Here is a 19,836-nt window from a genome sequence, read left to right as displayed (position 1 = left end):
AAGAAGGTATTCAAGGATGATTAAGGGAGTAGAAAGAAATGATTTGTCAGAAAAGATTTAAGAGGCTAAATATGTATGATATAGCTAAACAATGACTAACACTGGCCCCCTCAGCTCTTTTGGAACTCTGTTGGGCCAAGGCCTTATTTAGGCTGGCTTATGTGCCAAGGATCAGAAGATGGCTCACCCTCAGGTGCCCTTCATCCATCAGTTACCTCTTCCCCATTTACTTATGGAAAGAGCACAGACCCAGACCTGCGTTCAAATCCTATGCTGTGTGGTCTTCAGCAAAATCCTTAACCTAAGAGTTAATCCTAAATCTCAGTGTCATTATCTGTAAAACGAGGACCTAAACTAACACAGTGGTGCCAGGACTGGTCTAAGGATAGGGGCAATAAATAGGGTTCTGAGGCTGACTCCTTCAATAACCAGTGGGCCAAGAGGACACCATCGTAAGTGATGTGTGTGGCACAGATGGTCACACAGTAGCGGTCCTATCCCTGAAGGTCTCACAGGAGATAAAAATGTCTCCATGGAGGGTGATGTCACAGCAGGTGCAGTGAGTCAAGAATTTGAAAAACCACGTGGGAAACAGTGTCTACAAAGAGAGTGGAGCCTCTGGTTACCGATAAGATGTATTGACTCCCTGCAGAGGGCTATTGAGAAACAGGGCCATCAGTAAGCCGCTAAGAGCTAAATGTACAAGCCAGAAGGCTTCTTTGGAAGCTGACAAAGATGCAGCTAAGAGTAGAATGTGCAAAAAACAAATCTCATAGTTAAAGTTGAAGAGCTCCAGAGATATTTGAGTGCTCGGCAAGGCAGGTCTGCTATGCTAAAATCAGGGGCCTTGTTGGAAAATACTAGGACCCCGAATCAGCATGGGATCAATAGGACAGCTGCCCCTGAAGATTTCGATTTTACAAGCACCACTTCCTTAAACTTTCAGAGTTTGCAGAGTTGGCTCCCTCCTTGTTAGTCAGAGGTAACATTTCCCCTGTGCTGGAAGATGCTGCAGAGGTCCCTTCCCCAGAGGCCACACCCCCTCAAGAGCTGCTCCCAACTCCTCTTCTGGATGACAGGCTAATAACTAGGGTTAAATCCTAGTATAAGTTGGCTGGGGAGGTGCTGAGCTTGATAAAGTACGAACGAGACAAAGCAGATGGGCAGCCAGCAAGGATGCTGCTCAGCATCTACAAAAAGGTCAAGAATGGAGGAGCAGGAGGCTGAGGGCAGTCGCCCTAATAAAAAGTCATGGTCTCTGACTCAGTTCCCAGACCTGAGCCTATTTTTGTATCTGGAACCCACTGAGTCATGAGATGTGACGTCATAGCAAGGTTATACTATGATCATTCCCCTCATCTTTCCCCAAAGGGATCTATTTACCCCAGTGACTGGACATTGCAATGCGGGGGATAATCAAGTATTTTGAGGACTATTGGACACAGGGTCTCAGTAGACATTGATACCTAGAGACCCAAAGCATCATCATGCCCCCCACCCTGTTAGAATAGGGGACTATGGGAACCAAGTAATAATGGAGTCCTGACTAAAGTCTGGCTCACAGTGGACCCATTGAGTCTGTGATACACCAAGGGGTCATTTCCCCAGCGTCCAAGTATATAATTGGAAATGATATGCTTGCAGTTGGAGTAACCACCTCATGGGTCCTTAGCCTGCTGAGTAGAGTTGCTATGGTGGAGAAAGCCCAAATGGAAACCTCTTAAACCTCCCCTAACATCCTCCAATGCTGGGCCAAGATAGGAAATCAAAACCAATATCATATCCTGGGGAGGGAGTGTGCCAACTTTAAAGACCAAAGGACACAGAAGTGGTAGCTCCCATCATATCTTCATTTAATTTACCAGTCTGACCCCTGAAGAAACTGGATGGATCCTGAAGAATGACTGTAGACGACTGCAAGGACAACCAACTAGTAGCACTGACTGCAACTGCTGTGACAGACCTGGTATCAGTTTTAGAACAGATTAACATGGCTGCAGGTACATGGCATGTGGCCATTAATCTGGTGAATGAATGCATTCTTTTCAATCCCAATGAGAAAAGAGAACCAGAAACAGTCTGCATTCATGTGAAATGAACAGCAATATTTCTTTACAATTTGCCTTAAAGCTATGTTAACTCCCCTGCATATGTCATAATATAACCCAAAGAGATCTAGACTACCAGGCCATCCCAAAGAATATCACATCTTCCATGGATGACCACACTGATTAGGCAGGAAGAACAACAGGTGATTAGTTCACTGGAGGTCTTGTTAAAATGCATATGCTCCAGAAGATGGAAGATGAATCCTATGAAGATTCAGGGACCTACCACTTCTGGGAAGTTTTTAGGGATCCCAAAGTAAAAGACAATTTATTTTATTTTATTTTTTTACTAAGCACCCCCAGCGCAAAGGAGGAGGCTGGCCGCCTGATAGGCCTCTCTGGATTCTAGAGGCAACACATTCCACTGTTTCAGTCTATATACTGGGGGACACAAAAAGGCTGCCTGCTCTGAGTGAGACACAGCAGAAAAGGGCTCCGTAGCAGGTCCAGGCTACAGTGTAAGCAGCCCTGCCTCTTGTGCCATGTGACCCAGAAAACTCTATAGCATTGGTGGTGGGAAACCTTGCTATTATGACAGATGAGAAATTAGTTCACTATGTAACCCAACACTTCTTCTATTTTCAGTTTATTTCCATTACAGATTTAAATTATACTTTTATGCATAGTTCTGTCACCTGCAGGCTATATTTCTTGACTTCCCACTTTGAAAATAAGGATATTAGCATCCTTTTTCCATTTTTCCATATCCCAACTTCCATCCTCTTGTAACTTTTACGTTGTCAAGGTTGATAACATTTATATTCTGTTCTTCAGTCGTAATTAACTTTCCATTTTTCATCTGTAGATTGACCCTAAAAGTTCAAAATCAATAAACTATGTTAACGTCATTATGGCTCTGTAATACGTATCCACTGCAATGCCAAGTGCCTCACAATGATTATATTTCCTTACTTTCTTAGTGTTTGATTCTTCCTGGAGTTTCTATTGGCTTTTGTGAGGTACTTCCCCCTCTTTCTTATTTGCCTTTGTTACAGCTGCATTTAACAAATGCAGCTTCTTTTGATACCGCCCAATTGTTTTTCTGGAAGATATTTCTTCTAGACCCTTCTGCCCTCCTGCTCTGCTTTTTAATCTGCTGCACAGCTGTTGTACTGGAACTACTGGAACTGCACTGATCTAGCTTGGATCCGTTTTTTTCTGGATACCATATATTTCTCCTCTGGCTTCCGCCCCTCCCTCCCTCACTCCCTTTTCCTCCCTTCTTCTCTCCCACTTTTCTCTCTTTCTGTATATCCTCAGATAAGATGGTTGGACAGGGTATAGAATAAGTTTAAGTAAGTTTTCTCCTAAAATGAAGACACTGTTCTCTACATTCAGTTATTTCTGTTGAGAGATCTGATGTTGATCCTACTCTCATTCTCTGTTTTTTTGTGTTCAGTTTTTGTTTCTTGGAAGTTTTTGGATCTTCTGTTTCACCCTGATGTTCTAAAATTTTACGACTAGGTGTCTAGGTGAGCATTTTTTTTTTAATTTATTTTATTGAAGAATAGTTGATTTACAATGTTATGTTTATTTTCTCCCGTTGCGGAGCACAGGCTCCGGACGCGCAGACTCAGCGGCCATGGCTCACGGGCCCAGCCGCGCCACGGCATGTGGGATCCTCCCCGACCGGGGCACGAACCCGTGTCCCCTGCATCGGCAGGCGGACTCCCAACCACTGCGCCACCAGGGAAGCCCTAGGTGAGCATTTTTTTATTCACCATGCTGGGTACTCAGTGGGACCTTTAAATATGACGACTCATGTCCTTCAGTTCTGTGAAATTCTCTTATTTATTTTATAATTTTATTTCCTTCATTTCCTCTGTTTCTTATTTTGATATTTCTATTAATCAGATATAAGAACAATTGGGGTAATATTTTCTGTCTCTTTTATCTTTATACATTTTTGTCTTTTAAATTTTATTTTCTAGGAAATTTCCTTTATATTTTACTTTCCAACTGAGAAGAGAAATTTACTATTGTTTTATTTTTCAGGTAGCCATAGTTTTAAGTGCTTTTAAATAGCATCCTGTTCTTGTTTTGCTTAAGCTATTACAAATTATTGTATTCTCAGAGAGATTTGAGAAATCATTCATAAAACAAGACTTGTAGGTCCTTTTTACAGTTCTGTTTTGATTCTCTGAATTTTCTCCTACTTCCAGTCTTTTCATATGAGTTTCTCTTCATCTCTTTCCTTCATGTTATAAGATCTTTGGTTCCTCATTCATATTTAAATATAAAGCAACAGGCAGATACAGTTTGAGCTTTGTGTACACAAGTGAAGCAGATCAAAAGGGAGTATTTACTCCAGGGGTGATGGGACAGTTGACGGTCCATTTGCTTTGAGACACCTAAAGGCCAGAGGTGCCAGCTTCCACAATAGTTCCCTTGGCTTTCTCCAAAGAGTTTGTTCTGTTTCTTTACAGTAGACCCCCTCCTTTCTCCCATTTGGAGTTACATACCTGACTACCTGGCACTTATGCAGGCAGTTGGTGGGGGTGTGTTGAAAGTTGACTGTTAAATCTATCGAGTCTTGCCTTTTCTCCCTATATGTAGACCGCTTCCTCCTTGGCTGCAGCTGTCTCTGCATGTACATTGTCAGCCCTGTCTCCCCTGCACTGCTCCATCAGTCACTGCTCTTCCTTCTACTTTTAGTCTTCCACCAATATGTTGAAGCTTCTTGTGCCCTTTTCCATCCTGGTTAAAGAGAATTGATAACTTTTTTATTATTCCTTTAGTATTATTGGAAATATTTTGGGGAGTGGAACCATAAAGGTGTATGCTTAATCAACCACCTTGAACCCGAGATTTCTAACTTAATATTATTATTTTCTAAAGCCTCAGTTATGATTTTACTACTACCTATAACACACATCAATATAAATTAATCTCTCTCATGTTCACCTATTCTTTTATTTAACCATTTTTTTAATTGAAGTATAGTTAATTTACAATGTTGTGTTAGTTTCAGGTGTACAGCAAAGTGATTCAGTTATACGTGTGTGTGTATATATATATATATATATATATATATTCTTTTTTAGATTCTTTTCCATTATAGGTTATTACAAGATACTGAATACAGTTCCCTGTGCTACACAGTAGGTCCTTGTTGTTGATCTATTTTATATATAGTAGTGTTTATCTGTTAGTCCCAACCTCCTAATTTATCTCTCTCCCACCCGCCGCTATCTCCTGGGTAACCATAAGTTTGTTTACTATCTCTGTGAGTCTATTTCTGTTTTGTAAATAAGTTCATTTATATCATTTTTTTAGATTCTATATATAAGTGATATCATGTGATACTTGTCTTTCTCTGACTTACTTCACCTAGGATGATAATCTCTAGGTCCATCTATGTTGCTACAAATGGCATTACTTTATTCTTGTTTATAGCTGAGTAATATTCCATTGTGTGTATTATTTATATATATATATATATATATATATATATATATATATATATATATACACACCACATCGTCTTCATCTATTCATCTGTTGATGGACACTTAGGTTGCTTCCATGTCCTGGCTATTGTAAATAGTGCTGCTATGAACATTGGGGTGCATGTATCATTTCAAATTAGAGATTTCTCCAGATATGTGCCCAGGAGTGGGATTCCAGGATCATATGGTAGCTCTATTTTTAGTTTTTTAAGGAACTTCCACAGTTCCATATGGAACTGTTTTCCATAGTGGCATTCTCACCAGCATTCTAGGAGGGTTCCTTTTTCTCCACACCTCTCCAGCGTTTATTATTTGTAGACTTTTTAATGATGGCCATTCTGACTAGTGTGAGGTGATACCTCATTGTATTGATAGTTTTCATTTGCATCAGTGTTGAGCATCTTTTCATGTGCCTGTTGGCCATCTCACCTGTTCTTTCAATTCCCACTCCCACTATCCAGTTCTGACTCTCACTACATCTCACCTAGGTTATTACAATTAACTGACTAGTCTTCTAGCTTGAATCTCTACCTTCTTCCAAAAACCATAGCTCAAATCATGTCAGTTTCCTGCTCAAAAACCTGTAATACTCCCTACTGACTGTAAAAGAAAACCTAACTTTGCCTAGCATTGAAAGTTCTCAATAATCTGTCCTCTGAGCAATTTTATCTCTGTCATTTATCAGATTACTTCTACCTCCTAGAATGTCCCTACTTCCCATCTCTACAGCTTGAAGTCTTCTTCCCCTCCCCCCTTTATTCACACCACAGCTAATGTGCTACCTCCTTCTGGAAGACGTCATTGATCTGTTTACTCTCTCTCCATGCCTCTCCCTCAGTCCTCCAACTCTGAGGTCTCCCAGCCCACTGGCTGAGCCACTCTCAGAGCATCTGTCACCAAAGGCCTGTATGGGCTTCCGAGGGCAGAGACCTGTGTCATTCATGTCTCTACAACCAAGCAGAATGGCTGGCACATAATAAGAATTCAGGGATTATTTGTTCAAGCAAAATGACTGAATTTGCTTTTCTCTTTTTTTAAGAAGTAGCCACCTTCCACGATTGCCATGCAGACCTCTGCCCACTGCATTTAGAGCTTGGCAGACGATAGTATTTGAATATTATTTGGTGAATGATTGGATGTTATTACTACCTTGTTTTTCCTCAGGGAAACTTTAAAGCCCTGCAATTTATCACCTTAGTATCAACCAGGTAAATCTAATTTATGCTAAAATAATAATGGAAAGGGGCTAAAATTCAGGCTCTCGGGACGTGGTGAGCATTTAAACTGAGGTTGTTTAGAAACCCAGCCTTTATTATCTCAGAAGACCCCAACAGTCAGCCATTAGCCTGGCTGGGCCCCTGCCTACCTGGATAATGGAGCTGGAGAGACCAAGAGTCAAGGGGAGAGAGGGAGAGCCAGAGACAGACAGTACCAGTGGGACAATGTTTAAATAACCAGGCTGCAGCCCTATGAAACAAGGAAGCTGATCACTGTACAGACAGCTGGTAGTGACTAATGTGGAGGTGTTTAGGAAGGCAATGGGTCTAGGGAATTGAGTAAGTCCAAGGGGACAAAACAAAAGTGGAAACATGAATAAATACTGGGAATTATTTCAATCTTTCTACTTCATCTACATGGAGTGTATCAATCTTTTTTTTTTTTGTTAATTAGGTCAACCTGGGTAAAAGTTTGTGCTGTTTAGTAGACCAAATTCACTAGGTAATAAATCTAGTGCTGTTTCTTGTCCTACATACCCACAAACTCTCTGAGCTGGGAAAATCCTTTTTAATTGGATGTACTTGGAGGGGAAATAGAAGCAGAATGCCCTAGTATGTTTGTATGTTCATGCATACATGCATGTGCATATATGCACACCCCCTAGATACTGGATCAGACATGCTTTAAAGGTATCCTTTTTCCTATCATTCATCCTTCTCCTTACAAGCCAGAAGCAGGTTACCCAGGCTTCTTTCCTAAGATGCCTTATGGCATTCCTTCAACAATCCAGGGCTATTTGAAAGTTTGTGGCCACTCACAATTTTAACCCAGGGGGTTTTTCAGGTAAAGAGCCAGAGAATTGGGCTGTTGGGGAAAAGTCTCTTGTGTAGGGTGCCAGGATGGGAAGGAGACTTTCTAGTTTCTCTACTTTTCTCCCTTGGGTTTTCTAGGTATGATCCTGTTGTGGGCCCTGGGGACCTGGAGCCAGGAAAGGGGTTAGCAAAGGTTCCCCATCAGTATTTCTCAGGGATTCCTGACAGAGCCCATCAGAGCTGCCTTTTATCACTGCTGCACGCTTTAGTGAGTCTGTCACGGCTCTCAGACATCGTGTTCCCTGCTGGATTAATCCTGACTGCATTCAGACTCAGGATGTGGGCCACAGGGAGGGAAGGGGCAGGGGGGGAGAGAGGGAGGGGGAAGTAGGATGGGGAGAGGAGGGAAATAAGGTGGGAGAAGGAAAAGAAACTTTGAAAGTACCAAGTAAAAAACCTAGGAAGAAAAAGAAATTAATTTGCAAAATTAAGGGAAAAATATAGTTTGGACAAATTAAAGCTAAAAATCTGAAAAGAGAACAAGGGACCAAAAAAAAGGGGGTAGGCCCAAAGTCTCAGAATGTGAGGGACATTCAGTATGGGAGCAGAGAGACTCAAGCTCCAGGCTAGTTCTGTCAGAGGTGGTTTATTATTTTATTAATTTATTTATTTTTTATAAATTTATTTATTTATTTACTTTTGGCTGCGTTGGGTCTTTGTTGCTGTGCGGGGGCTACTCTTCATTGTGGTGCACAGGCTTCTCATTGCAGTGGCTTCTCTTGTTGCAGAGCACAGGCTGTAGGTGCACAGGCTTCGGTAGTTGTGGCATGTGGGCTCAGTATTTGTGGCTCGCGGGCTCTAGAGCGCAGGCTCAGTAGTTGTGGTGCACGGGCTTAGTTGACCGCGGCATGTGGGACCTTCCTGGACCGGGGCTCGAACCCGTGTCCCCTGCACTGGAAGGCGGATTCTTGACCACTGTGCCACCAGGGAAGCCTGTTTTATTTTTTTAGAAGATTATAAAGCAGACCGATCGTTCACTGATTCACTCTCTTACTTGGAGCACATTAAGTAAGGGCCGATGACGTGTGGGCTCCATGCCAGCACACACTTGGAGAAGTTCTCATATACTCAGTTCTGCCATAGCTTACTTGAAGAACTACAGAAGGAAATTCAGTACACCAGAGCCTCAGTTTTACCCTCTGTAAAACGTATACGCAAATCAAACCTACTAGAAGAGCACTTTGGCATTCCCTCAGTGAAAGCAGTTTTCAAAAGAAAAGGACTGCTGGCTTGACACGTGATGAACTCCAGGTATAAAAGTGCCTGTGCATCTTGCTGCTAGAAAGCCCCTCCTCATCTGGGCTGGCTGACACTCCAGTCTCTTCCAGTGCTATGGTTATGGTCTCTCAACTGAGAGACGAGGACAGACATATGAGATCTCTGTCACTCTGAGTGAGCATCTTGAGGGCAGAAACTGAGCCTAATTTATTTCTATTTCCTCTCTGCACGTGAAACCTGATAGTTGGTAAGTGCTCGGTTCCTTTTGTTCATTGTTGGAGAGGGATCAGGAAAGGCATCAGAGAATCCATGACTGTGAGCCAGGCCTTGTAGCATTAATGTATAGGCTGCATTTGGCATACAGAAGGTACTCAATAAAGGAAACTTTCCTTAGTAAGTCTGTGGAGAGGAAAAGAAGAGTAAGGCAGAGGGACTGAGAAATAAAACGCATGCCGAGTTCAAGGAACAGAGTTAGCACAAGTGTGGCTAGATAGGTGTCCCCCAACCTTTTGTGTTTGTAAGAATGGCTAGAGGAGCTAGTTTTGATCTGCAGAGTCCTGAGGTCTCTACACTCAGAAATTCGGATTCAGTAGCCCTGAGGGCCAGCAAGGATATCTGCATTTTAAGCAAACACTACCAGTTTATTTTCTTACAGGTAGTCTGCCAGCCACACTTGGAGAGCACAGGCCTGGGGATGTGGGAAGTGGGGGCGGTGGGAGTGTCTTGAGTGCGTGGAAAGATGAAGCTGGGGTTGGTTGAGAAGAGTCTGGACTCTGTCCAGGAGGGGAGCCCTCCAGGGCTTCTAAGCAGGGGAGTGACAGGGCCTGATCTGTGATGGAAATCAACTGTTCTTACTAAAGCTCAGGGCATTTTCTCTTTGCTTCTGCTCCATTAGATATCATTGCTTCAAGGGCCCAGAACAAATAACGTTCCATTAAAGCTTCCAGGTTTTGTAGGACCCAGAGTTCCAGTTACCAGTGGAATGTGAAGTTCACAGGCCGTGTTCAGGCTTGCAAGGAGAGGATTAATTAGGTAAAAAGGCAGTTGCACACGTAAGTGGGTGCCCACACCCCAGTCTGGCCTGGTGTTTTGGTGCACTCATTCAGGAATACAATACTCTTTTCAGTTCTAAGCGCCACCTCTTGAAACAAGTTAAAAAGCGAGTTCCAAGTGAGATGCCCAAGTGCTGTGTTTTACACAGACTAATGATCAACAGCCTTCTGTTTTTATGGTCCTGGCAACCACACTGGGCTTGCACTGCTAAGGATACCATAGAAAAGAATCCCGCGTTTCACATCTGACTACATAGCTAAGTGCAGAAAATTATGTTTTAGGTTAAAAACAAAAGTGATGGGTTCACTGAAATTATTGGTTTCTAAAAATTTGTGCCTATGAGTTTTTTTTAACATTTAAAAATGCCATATGTTTCACTGTGTTGGGACAGTGAAATTAAAATTAACATTAGTAAAGTACCCTTTGAAAAGTACTTTCACATGTTATATCTCTATTGATTCTTAAAATAGTCTTGTGAGATAGGTATTATCATTATCCCCATTTTACAGATGAGAAAAGGAAGTGTCAGTCTTACTGATTTGTTTAAATCCATACAGCTGGAAATTGTGGCTCCAGACCCCATCTCAGGTCTTCTGATTCCAAGATCCATGATTTCACAGTTGCTGCAGGAACCTGGCAATCACTGGGAATGCAGATATGTCAGTTATCCCCCTCACACCTCAACACTCTCCTGTAGTTCAGCTTCACAGCTAGTTGCCTCAACATTTTGTTCATTTCAAATATCTTTGACAGAGAGGTGAGTGAGGTCATGAAAACTATGTCTATGTTGATGGTCAACTAGATTGGAAACAAGATTGCTTTTGAGAATGAAACTATAGAGTTAACTCTGGTAGACAAGCGATATCCCAAATCACCTTATAGGTATTAATAGAATGGCTCCCAACCCTGTAAGATGTTGTGACACATCTAAGAAATTATATGGCAAGCAGAAAGGGGGGTTGGTCATCATCCCAGAGACAAATGTGGCAAGACCCACTTGAGCTCAGCTTAGAGGAAGATGTGGCCCAGTGACTTGACCCATACAGGCCCAGTGGCATGGACCCCTTTGCTATGATAATAGATGCTTCTTAAAATTTGGACCAAAACCCCTAACGCCCTTGTGTTGTTTCCATGCTCACTGAAGTAACTCTGAGATTTGACTTCCCTACTTAAGTGTCTGCGGGGTCTGAGAGATACAAGTCCCCAGGCTCTCCAGGTGAGCCCCAACCTGGGTCCTGGCCAAGCACTCACTTGCCCTTTTGAAGCATCCAGAGCAAGTCCTGGAGGTGCCGTCCATAACTCCAGAATAGGCCTTAACATTTGTGAAGGCCAGCACTTGTCCATGGCTGCTTGAATGGGCCTCCAGTTTTTAAATCAGCGACTTAAAGTGAGAAACTGATTTTTCCATTATGCTTCAAAAAAAAAATTTCCCACCTCCCATCTCTGTTGAGCCATTCTGAACTTGCTGCCATTCCTACAGTGCATTTTGTTCACTCTTAGAGAACTTCAGACATGCCTTTCTCCCTTTTCTCTCTTGTCTCCATCTTGCTTTTTGCCTGCATGATCCCCACTCATTTTTTCAACTTTGTATTTAAATAACTTTACAGAAAAGTTGCAAAGACAGTACAGTGAGTTCCCTTAGATCCTTCACCCAATTTCTCTATTATTACCATCCTTAACAACCAACTTCAATAATCAAAACTAAGCAACTAACATGATTACAATACTATTAACTAAACTGTGGACTGTATAGATTTCATCAGTGTTTCCACTAATGTCCTTTTTCTGCACCAGGAGTCAATCCAGGATCCCACATTGCATTCAGTTGTCATGGATCCTTGGTCTTCTTAATCTGCAACAGTTCCTTAGTCTTTTCTTGACCTTAACACTTTTGAGGAGTATTGGTCAGTTATTTTATAGACTGTCCCTCAATTTTTATTTGTCTGATGTTTTCCATTTGGGGACAAGAATACCACAGAAGTGATATGTCCTTCTCAGTGTATCATACTGGGGATGCATAACATCAAAATATCTTACCACTAGTGATGTTAACATTAATCACTTCGTGGTATCTCCTGGGTTTCTTCACAGTAAAGGCAGGTTTTTTTCATCTTTGTGACTAATAAATATATTGGGGGTGATACTTTGAGACAGTGCAAACACCTTGTTTCTCTTCAAACTTTTGCCCACTAATTTTAGCATCCATCACTCGCTCTTGGCCTGAAAAATTATTGCTGTGGTGTTCTAATAAAGATTTTCTATTTCCCTAACTGCTTCTACATTTATTATTTGGAGTTCTTCTGTAAGGAAGAGCCGCCCCTTCTACCTCATTCATTCAATTATTGATTTATATCAGTATGGATTCATGGATATTTATTTTGATCTATGAGTTATAATCCAATACAATGACTGTTTGTTTTGTTGCTGAAATTTTTCCAGCTTTGGCTGCAGGTTAGCCACTTTGCCATTTCAACACTACCCAGCCTTTTTCGGGTACTTCCTTGCTTCTCTAGCAGCATGAGAGGCTCCTGTCTCAACTTGTATTTATCCCACCCCAGCCCTGGAATCAAACACTTTTCTAAGAATCCCTAATTCTTTAGATTGGATAATGGGATGTAAAAACCAAAACTTAGGTGGTGGGTGTGCTCACTGCTACTGGGATGTCACTGCTTCTAGGCCCTCTCAGCAGATAGAGCTAGGAAATCTATGGATGAATACTAGGAACATACTAGGTATGTATTCACATCTATATTTATTTCTGTATCTCTCTCTCTCTCTCTCACTATATATATATATATATATATATAGAGAGAGAGAGAGAGAGAGAGATACGTATGTGTGTGTATATACGTATATTATAGTACATATATATATATTTTTTAAACCATGAGTTCATACTGATACCTCTGACTCTCATCCAAAACCATAGATTTCATTCTAGCCTTCCCTCTTTCCTTATTTGTAACTTATTACTCTGACAGTGAAAAGCCTGACTTTCATTATCTACAGTGTATTAAAGTATTTGTTCAACCCTAGTATATACACAAAGTAGTTTCAGAATTGCTAATCTGTATCCCCATGAAAATTAAGTTTACTAACTAGAATGCAGTATTTGTGTATAGTTCTTTTTGCCATTAGTTTTACAGTATCCAGCCAAAATACTGATTTCCAAAGTAACTTAGTTTTTTTCTTCCCCACTCCATTATGGTTCTGTTATTCATTTGCAATATGGTTAGGTTCAGTTGTTATAGTTTGTATTCCATTTGGGGCTCTTCCTTCATCCTGGTTCATTTTTTTAAAATTTATATATAGTAAAATTTTCTTTGTGAAGTATAGTTCTATGAGTTTTGACAACTGCATGTTATGCATTTTAAGTTGTTTTCTATGTTCATAAAACTGACATTTTTTTTCTAGCTGTATATATCTAGGCATTTCCATTTATTTTTCAAACTGTTTTAGAACTTTATGGATTGGTCATTCCTGAGGGAGAAAAGTTTCAGCGTCTCTGTGTTTCACATCAGAAGGGCCCAAGTTGAGGAGCCAACTTGTGTCTGTAATGCAGCCACTGCTTCAAATTTGGTCAAATCATGACTTTCCATCACCTAAGGAACCCAGGTCTGCACAATCAGATTGGCTGTGCTGTCAATCTGTATTGTCTCTTAAGACATCAAACAGCTGATGGGGGGAGGGTTTTTGGGACCAGGGTTGAGAGAGAAAGAAATATTACAGGCTGGCAGCTGCAGTGCTTCCTTTCTCCTTTTTTTCTTTTCCTTCCTTTCTTCAGATAACAACTACCCACTACCTACCATATTCCAGAAGTTGTGCAATGATGTTTAAGGCCCAGGACCCGGCTTCAAGAGTTTCACATCAAGTAAGGAAAATTGAAAATACACCACAGTGTGAATGGCATCCCCTGTGCTTGAGAAACATGATGGCCTGAAACAATTATTAAAATGGTGAGTAGGTGCTATGATAAGGGTAAACACCAAGTGATATGGGTCCTTGGTTAACAGGCACCTCTCACATGCTGGGGAGGTGAGGTGGGCAAGGAGGGCCAGAGGAGTTAACACTTGAGCTTAGCTTTGCAGGACAAATAGGAGTTTGGTGCAAGAGTCAGTAAAGGTACTCCAAGCAAGGGCACCACATACACAAAGACCTAGAGAAGTGAATGATCTGGAATGATCTAAGGAAGCTCTATATGGTGAGGGAGGGAATAGGGTCAGGAGTGGGAAATGGTAGGATCATATTGAGGAGATACTTGCTAGGGACCGTGTGAAAGGTTTTGTGTGCTTTGCTAAGGAATTTGATTTCATCCTGAAAGTGGTGAGGTCACTGAACAATTTCAGGAGGAGAGACAGATGTGGCATGATCAAATTTGCCATTTCTAAATGTGTCTCCATCAGGAATGTGGAAAATGGACCAGTGATGGAGCCAGATGGGAAGTAGGGAGATTAATCAAGAGGCTTTTGCAATATGAGAAATGATGCATGTCTGGATTAGGGCACTTGCAGAAGGGACTGAATGCTGGTAATGAATTCTGGGGAGACTTTAGATGTGGCACTGCAGGAGTTAGTGACCACTGAATGAAAATAGTGAAGAAAAAGGAGGCACCAGAGATGATTCCCAAGTTCTTCTGACAGCTAGATAGATCATGGTGTTACTCACTAAGGCAGTTTGATTTCAGACTAACTTTTTTTTTTGATTTACATCAGACAGATATAAAAAAGAGAGAGAAAGAAGCAGATTTTTTTCTGCTATATAAGTGGGGTTTTGCTAATATTACTCATATTCATTGAGGAGGAATCAAATAAGAAAGTTTCACTGCTCCATGCCATCATTCTTAGACCCCACTGTAGAATAAAGGAGATGATTCCGTCCCAAGGGAGAGTAGAAAGTTACAGTTTCAGGAAAGTTTGAGTTTGGTGTGTTCAGGCAACTTCATGGGAAAGTGGTCAGTGTGCTTACACAGAGCCTTGTACTCAGAAGGGCCTCTTGCTTGGTTTTAATCTCTGTGGCCGCCATCTTGAAAGTCTGTCTTTGAATCTGTGTTTTGTAAATGAAGTTAGACTGGACGATGAAGCATACACTGGAGGCTTGGAGTCTCAGCTCACATGTGGTCCTGCCTCCCTCTTCCTGCCTGGGATAAGTTCTCAGCTGTGCATTCCTTTGAACCCTCGTGCCCTAGTTTCCCCCAACCTTCCCTTCCCCATACCTGCTCCTCAGTTGCCTTCTGCCCCAGGTTGGGGCCTGAGCATAAATATGGGGTGGGTTGGGGTACAGCATGTACCCACCCTGCATCTCAGAGAAGGGCAAAGCAGTGGCTGTCCCCACCCTAGGCTGGCAGGTCCACAGAATTTCAGCAGAAACCTGGACATGGGCCTCTAGCCCATCCCCTAGTGTGTCTTGTTGTAGAGATTACAACTCCTTGGGGGTCACCTTTCTGCTGTGGGTATAAAAAGGGGAGATTGACTCCCTGACTCCTGACTGGGACCCTCCCTGCATTTTCACTTTGCACTGAACTCTGCAAATAATAGAGCCTACCCCTGGGTGTGTTGACCAATGGCAGAAAATGGTGGGTAGAATTGTTCCAACTCATCATGCATCCTCCAGAAACTAGGAACTTTCTTGACCTGTCAGAGGAAGAACAAGACATTCAAGGAAGGGTCAAAGAGGGTGCAAAGCAGAGACCAGGTCAGGAATGAACCCCTTGCCACAGACTTTTGGAAAAGACTCAAGCCCCTTCTTTTCGGGACCGGAAGGGCATGGTCCTGACTCTTACTGATGGTGGCCAGACTTTTAGGGGCTGGGCTGCACACACACAATAACCTACAAATCATTTTTAAAACATACAACTACTCACAAATGAGTATGCAAGTAAAAATGACAGAATCTGAATAAAGGCAATGATTGATATATCAAAGTCAGTTATTAAGATATTATTAAGATATCTTCAAGATATTGTACTACAGTTAGGCTAGATATTGTGTTCCAGTTAGGGAGAAACCTCTGTATTATTTCTTACAACCCATGTGAATCTATAATTAACTCAAAATAAAAAGTAAAAAAAATATATGCCAATCATGTGCTATCATTTCAAACGTACCGTGAGCATCTAAACGCAAAATACTAAATAATAGCCATCCAACTTTATATTTCAGACAAATCAGTCTTTACGTGCTTTAGGCAAGAGCCTGGGTTTTGATAACTATGATTCCGCCTCAGGTGCAGTACCAGTTATTGGTATCCTTTCAACATTCCAGACTGTATAGACCCATTAGGCTTCAACTGCTATGACAGAGATACTTGATTTTATTAATTCTTCGTTCAAGTATTTATATATGGGGCACTCATTTTGGGCCAGGTATCAGGCTAAGCACTGGGGGTACAAACATGAAGCAGGGATCGCCTTGGTGCTTGTAGATATTCCAGTCAAGAGGAGAAGTCAGATGGACCCACAGTTAACTACTACAATGCTCATGATAGATGCTGTAATAAAGGTAAGAAGAGGAGTCCATGGAGGACAAGTGGAATTGGGGAGGGGAGGTTCAGGCAAGTTTTCCTAGAGGAGGTAATGTTAGAGGAAAATCTTAAAGAGTAAGTAGGAGTTAGGTGAACACAAAAGAGAAGAAAAGGTTTAGTCAGGGAAGACAGGAATTGGGCAGGCTGGGAAGCATGAGAAAGTGTGGTGCTTTGAGGAAGGGCAAGGGAATGCTGGAGCGCAAGATACAGGTAGGTGGGCCCTGGGCGAGCCAGGCTGGAGAGGTGGGCTGGACCAGAGCATGGAGCACTTGTCCCCTTAGACCAAGGGAGCTGGGAGCCACTCATAAACTTTAAGTAAGGCAGTGACATGACTGATCCTGTCTTCACCTCTCCTGGATAAACAAGGACAAGGCTTATGGATTTTTTTTTTTTTTTTAAGGGATAAGAGAATCAGTGGGCTGTATGATTCATTTTCTTAGTCCTTCCTTATCCCAGGCAGAGGTTCATAGGTAAGGTGCTTCTCAAATTGCGCCCACCAAGCCTCAAATGATTCCACTTCCTAGTTGATGAATCCAACCAATAGAAGGCAAAGAAGATGAATCTGGGTTCTGAATCTGAGTTGGAGAGGTAGTGGGGAGGCTCATACAACATCACCAGCCCAGTATCTCTGTCTTCCTCTCAACTCCCCTTTCTTCCTCATGGCCTGTGCCCTGAGGGCTACTCCCCGAAACCCAAAGAAGTGGGGTGGGGGAGGTTAAGGTGGGGCACAGCTGGTTTTCTGTTGCTGTGACCAAAAGTCCTAGTAAATCCCTGGTAACTCATGAAAGAGAAAGAAAATAATATATTGAGAGCAAAACAAGCCAGCACACTACCTGTCTCTAAGCCTGCCATGGCAGCTTTGGCATTTGACTCTGCTCTGCTCAGTCCCCAGAACATTGATTCCCCTCCGTGGAAGCATCTCATCGCTAAATACCCTTCCAGGATGTGTGAGAAACTCCTTCCCTCTTAAATGGCTGACTGAACAAATTTAACGGAGGCTGTTACCCACTGAGTTCGGTATCAAAGCACTAAGGTCAAGTTCTCCTTGAGTTTTTGCTTTTATCTGGAGTCTCTCGCCTCCTGCCCTCCACTGCCATCAGCTTCACAATATCAGACAGATGGAGTCTGGGCAGCTCCAGGATCCACGTTTCTCAGCCTAACACACGAGGAGGGTAGGGGGAGAAAGAATGGAGGGAGTTGACGAATGTAGGGGTTTCATTTGGGACTAAATGGGGCCTGTGCTTGCATCAGAGGATCTTATATCATGGAAAAATGGAGTCTCTTAGAACTCAGTGTCAACAGACAGATTCCATTTGTCTGAGAATTAAGGAGTGTGGAAAATCAAGCATGCAGCATGGGTAATGGAAATGGCCTTGGATTACTCTATTTTCCATTTCTCTGTCCTAGCTGTACCTCTGACCCAAACCTTTACTAATATAACTACCACTTATAGAGTACCCACCAAGGTACTCTATAAATATATATGTAAAATAATGGTCAAGGCATTGGAACTGACCGATCAGAATAAGTGCTAACTGTAAACAACTGGTATAGTTGCACCAGATGACCCACTAAGAATCATATACTGAGAGAGATACTTCATATATATTATTTTGAATTTTCACAGATAAAGAAAGTGGGATTCAGAGTATCCAAGCTCATACAGCTTAAGACTGGATCCAAATCCAGATTGATCCCACAATCTTGCTTTTTTATGTCATCCTCCCCCTAGGGTACATTTGTCTGTAGGCAGCCTCAAGGGAATCTGGAGAATGACTCCTTAAAGTCAAAGAACACATGGCCAGTAGGAACACCTGAGCCGGCAGCGCTGGACGACAGAAGTCAGTCCCAGCCAGCTCAACTTGAATGCGGAGTAGATGGCATTGTACCAGGCTCACCTGTAATCCTGCCTCAACCTGCAGCTTAGGGTTTAATTACACACTGTCTTGCATTGTTTACTAATTGTTGCAGAGGTCAATCTTATACTTTTATTCATCATTCTTCATTCAGTCATCAAATATTTTGGAGCAACTGGGCACATTCCTTCTCTGGCAGCCCTTGTGATAACCAGCATGGAGAGGTAGGCCAACTCAGATAGCTAGTTAATGGCCCACTAAAGAGCAAATGAGGGCTAATTTGCCTTTTTATTTTTTTTCTTTTCGACCGTGCCATGCACCTCGTGGGATCTTAGTTCCCCAATCAGGGATCGAACCCATGCCTCCTGCAGTGGAAGTGCAGAGTCCTAACCGCTAGACCACCAGGGAATTCCCTAATTTTCCTAATAATAAATTAATGAATTAAGTTTTGCATTTATTTTGCAAATGTTTTCAGATATTTCTTTAATAAATAAAAACTATACATTCAACAGCTAGAATTTGAAACTAGGAAGTTGGACGCACAAATATTTTATTTCTAGCACCTCTGATCAAGATAAAAAGTCTTTATCCAAACATTAGCTTTGGGAATAAGAATGTTTACAAAAGCCAGTTTTCTTATTATTGTTAGTACTGTGAATTTTAATATGTAGTCTTTAATCTAGATATCTTAACTCATACATCAGAACAGCATTCTCTTAAGGTATACAATCCTTGGACTCTTCTATTAATTACAGTTAGTAAGTCACCTTAGCTCTTTGAATGTATTTGGATGTCCTATTAAAAAAAACAGTCATCTGGAAGCCCACAAAAGATTCCTTAATGGCTTGACAAAATTCAAGCATCTTCTTAATATGCCTTTCTTACTCCGCTAAGAAGCCTGTAACTCGTGAAACAGCTGCAGGGAAACCATAGGTTGCACTTGAAAAACCCCAGTTTCAGAATTAGTACCACCACTTAGTTGCTAGGGATCTTAGGCAAGTTACTTGAGTTTCCGTATCTGTAAAATGGAGATAATGCAACCTACGGGAAAGGGTTGCTGTGGGGATTCGAGATCACACGTACACACAGAATCCAGCACAGAGGCTGTGAGCAGTAAGTGCTCAATAAATGTTAGTTTATTTCTCAGGGGGTTGTTGGGAAGGTTAAATAAGTTCATAAATATAACTGAGCTCACATAGTAAGAAATTACTGTTCCACCCTTCCCACTTGAGCATTGTCTCCACTGTAGTGAATATTGGCAGTTGTTTTCTTTATCTGTGTAGTCATCCAAAGTGGACAATTCAATCAAGTCTCCACTTGGAGCCTTGTATCTGATGATCTCATTGTTGTGGAGATCTGAGAGATGAAAATATATATTGGAGCCACGACAGGACAGTTTTGCAACAGCAGCCAAAAGCCCTTGAAACGTTCTGTCCGTTGATCCAAAACTCCTACCCATAGGAATTCACCTTTAGGAAATAATCAGAATTATAAATAAAGATTTATGACAAGATGTTTAGTCAACTGTGATGCATGATCATAA

General features: G+C 41.8%; 1 protein-coding gene across 4 annotated transcripts in view; it reads left to right on the top strand.

Moving 5' to 3' along the window:
• Positions 1 to 19,836, top strand: part of BOC (BOC cell adhesion associated, oncogene regulated) — a 263,978-nt gene that overhangs the window by 161,427 nt on the left and 82,715 nt on the right. For all 4 annotated transcript variants that reach the window (XR_007477587.1, XM_049710306.1, XM_049710305.1 and 1 more), the window contains exon 6: positions 13,703 to 13,874. The gene's annotated coding sequence lies outside the window, so the exon portion shown is untranslated. The remainder of the gene's footprint in view (positions 1 to 13,702; positions 13,875 to 19,836) is intronic.

This window comes from Orcinus orca, chromosome 5, assembly GCF_937001465.1.
Source record: "Orcinus orca chromosome 5, mOrcOrc1.1, whole genome shotgun sequence".
NCBI classification, from domain to species: Eukaryota; Metazoa; Chordata; class Mammalia; order Artiodactyla; family Delphinidae; genus Orcinus; species Orcinus orca.
This window is presented reverse-complemented; position numbering and strand designations above follow the sequence as displayed.